We start from the raw sequence: 12430 nt of genomic DNA on the forward strand, positions 1-12430 counted from the left end.
CTAAAAACCTCATTTTGATTTACACTCTAAACCCGACAACAAATAAGAACTGACACAGAGTGAGCTTGCCGGATTTTCCACATTAGCAGTTAGCAGAGTGAAAAAATAAGAGCGTTAGTTTTATAACAAACCAAACATATTAAATAAAAAACCAAAAAAAAAACTGTAGGAAAAAGGAGCTTGACTCAATACCTACAGAGATATCAAGGAAATTTGGACAAAAATAAATCAGATTAATCATTACAGTGCATCAGGTAATTCCCCTATTTCACCTCACAAGTAATCATCAGAATTGAGTGATTTTTCTTCGCCATATCTTTTGTGCCTGGGGAGGAACCATTGGGTTTTTCACATTGAATTAATAAGTTGTCATGGCAACAAAGAACAAAGATTTGAGGAAGCAGCAGTCTGTTAAATCTGACTCCGTATGACCAAAGTAGAGAGATAATCCTTCAGTGCAAGGATTTATAGCTGTGAATAACCTGACAGGGGATGTGAACAGCAACTCTAAAGGGGCAGTGGATCAATTAAAAAAAACCACACCCACTCATCTCTCACATATATAGGAACACACAAACAATTGTGTCCTCTCATTATGTTAAATGAACTGAGGATGTGAAACCAAATGGCCCATCCTGTTTTAGAGTTCAGTGAATGTGTTAACTAAAATTATATAGATGTTGTTTTTTGTTTTTTTTTAATCCTTGGTCAGCTGGTGTGAGTATTAAATGTCCTCAAATAATAAATATTTAAAATCCCTTTACTTTTAGAAAACTATAGGTAAAGACCATAGACTGCACATATATGGATGCATTTTCTGATGTCCCTTATTAATTATTTAAACAAAATATCCCCCCAGTATCAATCAATCTCAAATCAATTTGTCTAGCATCAATTCATCTCGAGACACTTTACAAAAAGCACGTAGAGGACCTTACTCTTTGTCTACAGTTTGTGCTTATCAAGAAATATGCTATACAGATCAAATTTGATTTTTCATCCAGACTAAACAGGATTTTTTTTTTTCTACATTCAGCCTCAGGTGGACATCTAAGAAACTGCAGTTTGTTGCACTTCTGCATTGGCTTCATTTTTCAACTCCAGAAATGCTGACGTGCTAACCTGGATAAAACAGTAATGAAAAATTAGTTGTTTTTACGTGCTCTCTCTGAGTTAGGAGAAACTAATCTTGGTTGTGGAGTAGGATTGTAATGTTAACTTCAAGGTAAACCCTTCACATATTTGTTTGATCCAATTCCATTTCTTTTAAAACTGTGATGTGCTTTTAAGAAGAAATAAAGTGCCATCATTTTTTAACAGGCACATTGATTAATTTTTTTTAAGTACTCTGTTGTTCATCCAGAGCAAAAAAAGAATATAGATGAAACTGTGTTTAGCATCAAAAACATTTCTATAGCTTGGAGTTCCTCAAGGTTCAATTCTAGGTCCAGTCCTTTTGCTCTCCACCAGTCGTAATCATTAGTTTAGTTTTATAATTGACAAAGCAACATTTAGATTTCTGACATTTGGAAATGAGGTACAATATCAACATGCCAAATTTATTGATACAACTCAAGTTCCAGCTTATTAAAGGAAATAAAGATAACATACTATTTAAGACAAACATTTACATTTTTGCAAACAAGGTTTATAAATGTGAGTAATGTATCTGCTTTGAGGTTTGATAAAGTTATCTTTTTCACGAACTGTTATATCAGAATCCAAAAGGGAATCAGTTACAGAGTACCACTGCACTACAGTACTACAGTATGTCACATGTTAGTATTCAACAATAGGAAAAACCCACTACTAGACATTCAAATATATAAGTTTTTGAAACACCTCCTGATGGGCAAAAAATAAAGTTCAGAAAAAATATAAATAGACTTAACTAAGGGGAAACATTTTGGGACTCTTTGGAAGCATGTCAAAAGTGTCATTGCTTATGTTATTGATTCACACTACAGCTACATGACCCTATCACCAGGCACACAACTGTGGAATATGACAGAGTATTACACTACTTACCGATAGAAGTAGCAGACATCTTGTTAGGAAATATGATCTTAAGATTAAGATGCTCCACCTTTTTCCAAAACTTGATCGGTCTCATCCATCATCCGAGCACAATGTCTGAATGTTTCTTGTGATGATGTCTCATTCTTGTATTTAATTATATCTTAAAGTAATTTTAGGCCCTTTTGGCTTTTATTGGACAGGAGAGCGGAATACAGGTGGGGAATGTTAGGAGAGGAGAATTGGGGAGCACATGCAGAAAAGAACAGAGGCTGGGTTTGAAACCCCGTCAGCTGTGACAACGAATGTAGCCTCCATACATTTAGGTGCTGAAGATAACTGCTAAGCTATCCAATGCCAATTTGTTTGTATTTCATGTGTCCAAATAAATGTTAAATGGGCTAAGGTAAATTGACTGTGTAAGAATGTGCATGACAGTTATGACTCATATGGTATTCTTCTTACTCTTCTTAGTGTATGCAAAGCTTTGAGGAATGTTTGCAGTCATTATCCCACTGCAGGCTGAATCCTTTTCCATAGAGATGCAAGCCACTGGGTAAAGCATATCTCTGTAGGATGGAGCAGAATCCCTCCTTAGTTAATATGTAGTCAGTTTGGTACAGGTGTCCAACTCCAGAGTGGCAAAACACCCCAGGATTTAAATATTCCCAACATCATGTTTCACTGTCAATTTGATTCACTGCAGCACCATTCTATCCCCTGTTCATATCCTTATAGCCATCCCCCTGTTACAGCTGTAAAACTAGAAGATTGAGTAATACACCTTTTTTTCAGTTTACCACTGTGGCGTTATAGCATTTCTTAGCCTACCAAGTGTTTGGACTTGTTTCCCCACTAATGAGGGCAAAACTACTGACCTTCAAAGACCATGGCAAGTAAGAATTATTTGTAAGGGACTTTTTATTGAGAGGAGTCTCAAGGTTTTTCTTTTACTTTGCTCATGTTTATTTGTATTTCGATGAAGCAAGTGAACCGTTTCCACACACCACAGCATTTATATTCTACATTGTCCATGCCCGACCGTAGGTTGCCCTTTTAAAGAGATGCAAACAATTGTACCTAATAACCTCAACAACAAAAGAAAGAGACCAATGCAGGATACAATTTATCACAGAAACGAATAAAGTAAAACATAAAGAACATGATTATACATAACCATAAGACAGAGAGTCCTTATGATCAGAATGGTCTTCTTTGATTCAAATGACAATATCAACTCTGGCACTTTCATTTAAAGTATCACTATGTTTTTGAATAGGAAGCATTGATCCTCTGGAAATGTGTTCAAGCTATAGCTATATTTATATACAGTCAGGTGAACACTGGCTGCATGTTTAGCAATTTAGCTATCAGTCTCTGATTAGAACATGTGATCTACTTGAGCATGACCTGAATATATTCTTAAATTTAAAGAATACAATTCAAAGACAGTAGTCACTGAAAGATATGTTCGTTTAATTGTACTTTTAGCAAAGGTTTGAGTTTGGTTGAACGTTGACCTAGAAACAGGACAGCATGTTATTTTTTTATTTTATTTGTTCCGTAATTCTACATAGTTTTACTGTGTTTTAGAATATTTCTAAATCATGTAATTTAAAAAAAAAAAAGTATTGTTACTTCTCTTTGTTATATCAAAGATTTAAGTAAGTTTTATTTCAGAGCTGAGAGTATAGACACATTGAAATACCTAAGAAATAAACATGAAGCCAGTTTACCAGGCTGAAAACATGCACGCAATATCACCACATTTAAAAGCAATTACTACTTGCCTGCCTTACATATGACAGATTGATCTGTCAGAGTACATCTACTGAAACATAAGCGTTGTTTCTCTGTCCTATATACTCTCAGGAGAGTTATTACACCATTCTGTCAAAGGCTTTTCAGCTTTCTCTTGCTGGTTGTTTAGCGAATAGCAATTCCAGCTTGGAAGAAGAAGCTGAAAGCCTTTCGCACTTTGCAAGACAAATGATAGCAATTCCTGCTCTTGAAAAGATGAGAAATGCTTTCAAGCTTTCAAACATGACAGGTAAAGAGAGGGTTTTGTTCTTTGTATGCGGATCCAACTTATTTACTGAGTGTCAACTGAAAAATACAATTATGGCACTACAATACAAAGTTAAGAAACCAGCATTAGCCTCATTCAAATCAGAAATCCATAATACCCATCAATGAAAGGCTGAGAAAAAATGACTAACAGAAACAAATCATGACATAGATCCTCATTAGTATTACATAAACAGGTTAAATCTTTAAGAAAAAAATCTAAACAACAACTATTTCACGATGGGAAGTACTCGTTTAAAGGTAAAAGGAATTTAAATGTACCCTGTATTCCTGTCTCATCATCTTCCTTCCGGGCATTTTTTAAAGCTTGGCTGTCATTGTTGTCAAAATGTAAGCCATGGGTTGTTTGTTGCTGCTTTTCAGAGGTACGGGAAAGCTGGTAGCTGTTTTGTGAGACTTGAATAAAGTTTGGCATTTTTATGTTCCTCCAAGACATTGTTGTGATGCCAACGCAGTAAAAGCACAGTGGGGTGTTGGAAGGAGACATAAAACGGTCATTCAAAATTCAAGTTATTCAAAGTGAGTCGATATGAAAAATATAGAAAAAAATGTGGAAAATGTGGAAAATGTTTGTGTAAGTAAAGAATAATAAACAAAAGCGTAATGATGAAATATTTGGAGGTTCAAAGGAATACTGTGATAGAGATATTAAATATTTCAAGCACACAGCAATATTATTTGCTGAATCACACCATTATGGCAACACTTGAATTAAAGCTTACACATGTTCAATAAACCACAGCAGAAATTATGCTTTCACAAAGACCTCATTCAGTTTATAATGCAAAAGTGATGTTGAAGCTCTTATGTCCCAAGTTATTTACAGAGTACCTTTTCACTTCAAAAAGTTCTAAAAAGCTGTAAAAAAAATAAGAGTCTGTAGAAGTAAAATGGACTGTGTGCTGTACCGCCATGACTCATTTTCACCAAACATCTGCTTTCTTGTTTGCACAGGAAACAGGTGTGGTGCCACTAGACCTAACAAATTACATCATTTCATCATCATGGTTCCAACCACTGGATTTGCAAGTCAACGTAGCTCTGAAGTTACTATTTTTCACAGAATGCTAAAGGGATCCTGCAGAAGTCTTCCAAACAATGTGGACAAAAGAAAGATATTAGAAAGACAAAAAAAGTGATTGGAATGTTTCATAACCCTTGCTCGTGCTCCATGGATTTGAATATGTAGCAGGCTAAATATTTATAGTAAGCATTTTTTTTCCCCATTCAATTTGACGGGTATACTGTAGTTTACCAAAAATTTCAGTTAGAAAAATGGACTTGAACATGATTTTATGCCATTGTGAAAATATAAATGTGAGTCACTGTACTAATACATACAAAAGGCTACTCCTGAGGCCTGTGAGACAAGAAAAAAAAAAGAACTCCAAAAACATCAGGGTTCTTTGGGTAAAATAAAAAAATATGTTGACAATTCAAAAATGAATTGCAAATGCTTATCAAACTGCTTATCAAATCTCCCAAACTAATGGATTTCGGAAAAACACCCATAGTAGTATTAAAATAGTTTAGCTAACACATGGTAGTCTTGAATTAAACTTAGCATTATGTCACATTTCAAATGACCACTGAGTGCCACTCATGGTTATGGATGAATATGTTTTATGAAATAAAGTTTGAATTTTAGCTTTTTGTCCTTTGGTGTTATTTCCCAAGATATTAAATGAGTTTACAGATTTTATCCAAACATGCCAATTACAACAAAATCTGCCCGTTCAACAGTGACATCAGCTCAGAACAAACCATCAATAAGGATTGATGGCGGACATATCTGGGCCTGCCAGCAGCATTACCTGAGCCTTCTCTAACAAATGTGCCACATTGATGGGTAAAAACAATTTTGCATACAAAATGAATACACTTGTTATCAACCACTTGGTATATTTGGAAATAATCATTGTTAGAATCAGTATCACAGCAGAATTGTAAATTGTGGGCAGCAGTGGCTCAGTAAATGAGTCGTCTTTCAACTAGGGGGGTTGAGGGCTTGATCCCCAGCTCCTGCAGTCACGCGTCGCATGCCCATCCTTGGGCAAGACACTGAACCCCAAATCCCCCCTACTGCTGTGTCAGCGGTGTGTCAATGTGTATGAAAGGGATTAGTTAAACAGATGGACACTTTACATAGCATCCTTTGCCATCTGCGTAATGTGGGGGTAGATTGGTAAATGTCACCGGCAATGTAAAAAAGGCTTTGAGTAGTAAGAAGACCAGAAAAGCGCTATACTAGCTCAAGTCCATTCACTGAGTGACCACTCCAAAGACCATGGTCATTATTACAGGGATCATGGGCTTTTTCAAGGCAAACATTTTCTTTTACTGTTATAAAGTGATGCAGTCTGGGGATATTGTTTTCAATAAAGGAGGATCTATAGATCCAGTATAGCCAGTGATTTAGGCAGAAATGGGAAAACAGGGGGTGCAAAAAAAAATACAGGGGGTGCAAATTTTTTTCAGTGTCACTCACGGCGGCGCGGAGCAGAGGTTATGTGCTCCCTAACACACTGGTTTTGAAGAAAACTGAATAAGTCTCTAAATTGTGCATTCTGTTCAATAAGATGCATTGTTACACATTTTAGTTTTCACATTTTAGTTTTCCTAAGCTTGATAATGTTGATTTACTGTACAGCCCCTGCCCTGACACACCCCTTCATCATTTGACTCACTTGGTTCATGTTGTCTAACCCCTTTGTTGGCCCACTACTTCTATCTGCACTTTCTTTAAAAAACCAACAACAAACAAATAAATTCATAATATTACATGTGTCATCCAGTAATAATAGATCTCTAGACCTTGATAAGTCAATCATCTGTCAGCATATTCGAATGTGGCGCTGACCCGAAAAGGTGGAGCTAAACACTGCAGCCTGCTGATTGGTTGAAAAAATCGTCACTTCCCGTGTTACGTCGGTAAACAAAACTCCGCCGTGTTTAAAGCATTGACTGTAATACACAGCTGATTGTTTACGTCTGTATTTCTCCTTGCCGCTCACAGCCTTCTCTGAAACAAAGCTTGATTGAGTTCTTGTAATAAACAGTCACATGCCAATGACAAAGTGGATGAACTACTGGATGTCTTCTTCGTTGGTTTTGTTTGTGTAGCGTTTTTCTCCTTTGTTGAATTTATTAGTTAGCGGTTAGCTGTCAGCGGTTAGCTGCTATCATATGACGCTATTTACATAGCGGCTATCATCATCTGGCTGACACGCCGTCTACCAAATAGGACACGGGTGGCTGTAGAAACGTAAACGGGATCGGGTTTAAGCTTTTCAGTACCGGTATTCGGCAAACATATTCTTTGCCAGAATTAGAATGTAGCCTAATCAGATATTTAGCGCACCGTATAGAAACCCGTGTAGTAAGCACGTCTATTAAATGTAGATATTTGCACGGCCTAGGTCAAGCCGTGCAATAATTTCAAGGCCGTGTTTTTTTAAAATAGGCCGTGCAAAAAGCGGTTTCGCGGCAGGCTACCTAAATCTATGAGTATAGCAGTTAGTGGATCATTCTCCAAGGGGGTGTGCATTTGTTTCGAAGATGAACCATGGATTTCATTATTAGCTTGATGCTCACACAACATTTAAATTGCCATTAAGGGCTAGCAAAATCGACAACGACGATCTAAGTGACTTTCCCAGGATCTGTAAAGTCCCTAACATTACAGTTGTGTCAGTGGTCAAACGTCAGTGGCCTATAGGCTGAATTATTATCCCACATTTTCAACAAATAAAGCGCCATGACACTTGCCAAGGGAGAGCTCCATTTATACCAGCCTTCTGTGTACATACCCGTATGCAAATACAAAATATGCTGCACAGTCCTTTTTATTAAAAAGGTGTTAGAACATAAGAAACCTCTTGGAGCATAATGAAGTTTAGCACAACACTAACTCTAACTATATGACCTCGATGCTCCGACATAATTTAATAGTCCTCTCGGAGGGCCACAAAATATTTGGAATGCAAGAGACGTTTTGGGTCAGGTTTTTAGCTACATTTTATCTGTGCATGCCATGCTTGCACAGATACGAAAAGTGGAATTTTTGGAGTTGTTAAAGGGGTATCTCTGCATCTGTAGGAGAAAGTGTCAAAACAGGCCATGCATTTTTCCAATACAATCTGCTGACATGGATGAAATTGCTGCTGCAGGGAAAAGGCCAATGATACTAAGCGATGAGGCCTGAGAAACTGATTCTCTCAATGCCCTAATGCTAAAATGTTTCTCTGCTAAGGCTCTGACAGCAAAACAGCTTTTCGTCCCTGCATCAACATCTTTGCTTGTTTCCCAGGTTCCGAGTGTACCGCAGGGTTTAGGAATGTATGAGAAACTCACACCAGAGACACGGGGCTAGAGGATCCAAGACTAATCCTCATTCACATCTGTTCCCACTAGGAATCCCCGACTCAATCCTTATTGCAGCTTGTACGCGAGAAATGCTAGTCAGGTTACGCTTGCACACGCTTTGTGCTGAAAATGTCACAGTCAAGGACATGATGGCTTCCTCAGTTCAGTCTTTAGGAGGTGTGTGCATGAATATGGTGGCACAACATTTGAATGAGGACATGGAGCAAAGATTACACATCAGCCTGCTGTCAAGGCATGATTCAATTTTGCGCTTCTTAACAGTTCTGTCTCTGTGCTTTTTTGTAACATTGCTTTTCATACAAAAGCCCATTACAAAGACAACTTTGTTTATCTAAAAAAAAAAAAAGAAATCAGAAATATTTGTAATCTAAATCTTTTTATAATATTAAGTCAATTTTGAGGTAAGGGTATGGTTCACATGCAGAATGATTTCACAGTCTAGAAACACAAATCCCTACCAGGCCCACCAGGCCCTGCATGTTCTTATTCCACTTATAGTTCGTTCTCACAAATGCAGAAAGACAAAAAAGGACAACCACAGGGGAAAGACATGTCTAATACCTGATTGGATTTGTCACCCATGCACATTACCACAGGCAGAAACATGCTGTAGTAATTTCACACCAACGCGTGGCTGATGTTATGGCACTTTGTCACTTCTGTGAGAGGTAGAGGAGATATCCGGTTCAGCAAGACCCTACTTTCTATGACCAACTCTGCCCTATTTTGCCTTGTCTAGTTGCACTGACCTCAAATGATGAATGCTGTCCTCGGGAGGTAGAGAAACATGGCCTGTTGTTATTGATGTCCTCAATTAATAACCCCACACAGCACAATGATTCCCACATGCACTATAGAGCTGACTGCAGCGTCTCAACAAACAGGCATCACACATTGTGGGGGGGGGCGTCTCCCTCAAACGCAGAGGAAAAGTAAATGAAAGAACATGAAATCTGTGTTTTAAACCAGTCAGGCCTGTTTTTTTTAAAAGAAGAGCTTACTCTTAAATATGGTCCAAAAGGATTGACATTGATACATTGCAGAGCTGCAAACCATGTTTGTATTGTTCATTTTTCAGTTATTAGCCATCTGTGTCTCTAATAAGTCATGAGTTAATAGTCAGATGAGAATTACAATTGACAATCTGCTATAAGGCATCAAACAACATACACCTATCTGTAATTGAAATCTGTTCAGTGAGGGTCCTCAAAGCAGAGTACAAATATTCTGATAAGATTTCTGTGTTCATTAAAGACTGGAGCCATAAAAAGACGTCCCTGTTGGCAGTATGTTCATGCCACCTGCTCTGTGTAAGAGGCACAGCCTGTGAGCAACAGCAGTCAAAGTGTCCACCCATGGGCAAACGGCCATCTGAAGGTGATAGACTCCTTTGGCCAACCTGAGTCACTGACTCGAAGTACTTTAAGCATCAACACAAGTTATCCCAGAAACCGCACAAATTTGCTCCCCCAGGCAAGGTGACTTTACTTCCTGCTCTTTCCGCCTAAAATGTTCCCCCCACCTGGCATCTTGAACGCTCGTCACACTCTGAGGAGCAGAGTCTGAAATGCAACTTGTCACAGTTTCTTTTTGTGACCACAGCACAAAGCATGAAATAATACCAATGTTAAAAGAAATGCTCCACTGCTTTTATTTTCCGGCTTTTCTTTGACATTTCAAGTGTTCAGGCACAAAACAACATTTAAAATTCACCTAGTTCTGACAAACAGAGTATTTTTGGAGCCCACAGTCAAGCGTTATTTTATTGCAGAAAAAGAGAAGGTGGAATGGGATTGAATTCTTTGCAAGCTAATACATAGAGGTTTGTGCTTTTTCTTCTTTTGATACATATCCTTTAGTTTTTTGATTGCTATGTTTTAACTGTTGCAAATAATGATGAAGCAGATTGTATTGAAAGCAGCATTAAAGCTGTTATCTGTTGTCTTACAATTATGGATTGGTATCACTGATGCAGTGGTAATACAAAAAGTGATGCTATACTAGCTTCCCAAGCATAGAACCTTTCAGTTATTTTTACTTGATTACCCGGCCAAGTAGGGGATTCATCTAAGGGTATACTACTGCAGTACTGTACGTTTGCTGTTCCAATGAATAACCAGGAAAGATAGTTTTACTCGCATGTCCAAAGGCTCATTCCTGTCAACAACTCCTTAGTGAGTTCTACTTCTACTTTAACAGTTCCACCATCTTTAAAAGCTACAGTTCTGCCTCTTCTCCTGGCAAACACCTAAAACCTGGAGGGTTAAAAGAAAAAAGAAAATATCACAACAAACGTAAAAGTGTTTGTTCTTTACGAGGTATCATTGTTCTACGCTGAATCTTAAAGGTGTTAATTGGAGACAGAACAAATAAAAAGCGATTAACACTGAGAACAAGAAAGAGCATGAGCATTTTACATTTAATTTGCGATGTAGAATCTCCCAAAACTGTACCTTTATACTGCCTTGCCAATTCCAGATGAGAAAGCCTGGAGTTGATAAAAAAAAAAAAAAAAAAAAAAATTGGCATGCTCACTATACTGCCTTCAATCATTAAAGTGCCCTCATGGCTTTAAGCTTCAGGAGCAGCTGCTTTATAGACTTTACTGTATTTGACTTTAGGGCTACAGGCTTAAAAAAAAAAAAAACTTCAATTACCTCTTCCACAAGTTTTTCTTTATTACAATCTTCATAAAAGAAATTATATAAACAGAATTTCTCGTGTTTCTTAATCTTTTTAATATTGTTTAAGGCTACAAGTGTTCTCCAAGGTAATAGAGTGCTTACTGTTGCTAAGTTACAAAAGTTGGTTTACAACTCTGCACTTCCATCAGTAGTGATCGTAAGGTCTGTTGCTTCTAATATTCATTGTTTGCTCAGAGTAGTTTCTTCTCAACGATTATCATTGATAATAGAAGTCTCACCCCTTCTTGATTTTGATTGGTTGGTGATAGAGAAGTAACCTTGAGAGAATGGTGGTGTTTCAAAAGTTAAAATTATATAATCTAAGTGTCCTATGAGGGTGGCTAAAAAAGCCCCCAGAACAAACAACTAATGCTGAAAATTGCTGAGATTTATTGGTTTTGTTACAGAACAAAACGTTATTCAAGCAAGTATCAAAGATGTTTTTGCGACTGATTAACATATGGCACTAATGTTATGAGTATGATACTTGAGATAATCCAAAGGGCTCAGTAATTAATAAAAAAGATCTAAAAGATATGTAACTTAAAGACACCACAGCTACAGGGTGTCTGTGTTTCAGGTGTTAGTTCACAGTTTGCACTTGCCAATTTGTTTTCGATAAAAAAGTTCCCAAATGCTTTTTGCCATTACTCATGTGAACGTCTTCTTCTCTTTTTCTGTGAATATTGCAAACAGTGATGGCAATACTTCTACCACCACTTCCTCCACCACTACAAGAACAGATGAGTTTTTACCAGCCACAGTGATTTAACGACAGCAAAACACATCAGTGCTTTTCCTATAGTTGACCTAATCTTTGCAGCCCTATTTTGTATACAAACTGCAAGCACAATAGAATGGCATTCACACAGGCTCTCATATTCCTAAGTGCTGCAACATGTAGTGAGAACCTCTTAACATACTTGAATCATTTTCTTATCCTAAAAAAAACCTTGTGTAATCATAATAGACAAAAGATTACCATGTCACAATGGTAGAGAGCTCCTCAGTCAATGCAGTCAGCAATCAACAATAAACAACTTCATCATCTGTATTTTCAATCCTTGAGCTAGGACTATGGTTTATATTTGGGAAAGGTTCTACAAAAATCCAAAAAGCTCGTACACCAGCTAAATTGTTTGCCACAGTCTTGTTATGTACATATTTTCTGTTAGTTCGAGGGAAGGTTTTTCTACTATCAGCATTATTTACATTCAAATTACTTCGAAAGGCGAGGGGTAGAAAGTAATTTCTGT

At 37.3% G+C, this 12430-nt stretch overlaps 1 protein-coding gene and 1 long non-coding RNA gene across 3 annotated transcripts in view; one reads left to right on the top strand and one right to left on the bottom strand.

The window, feature by feature from the left end:
* The window catches only part of lrp1bb (low density lipoprotein receptor-related protein 1Bb), a 276595-nt gene that overhangs the window by 208740 nt on the left and 55425 nt on the right, over window positions 1-12430 (bottom strand). The window lies entirely within an intron of this gene.
* On the top strand, window positions 5668-8717 carry LOC306832476. Its single transcript, XR_013780236.1, has 3 exons — window positions 5668-5739; window positions 5794-6514; window positions 7621-8717. It is a non-coding gene; the product is annotated as an uncharacterized lncRNA (long non-coding RNA).

The sequence above is a fragment of the Symphodus melops genome, assembly GCF_947650265.1.
Source record: "Symphodus melops genome assembly, chromosome: 12".
Lineage (NCBI taxonomy): Eukaryota > Metazoa > Chordata > Actinopteri > Labriformes > Labridae > Symphodus > Symphodus melops.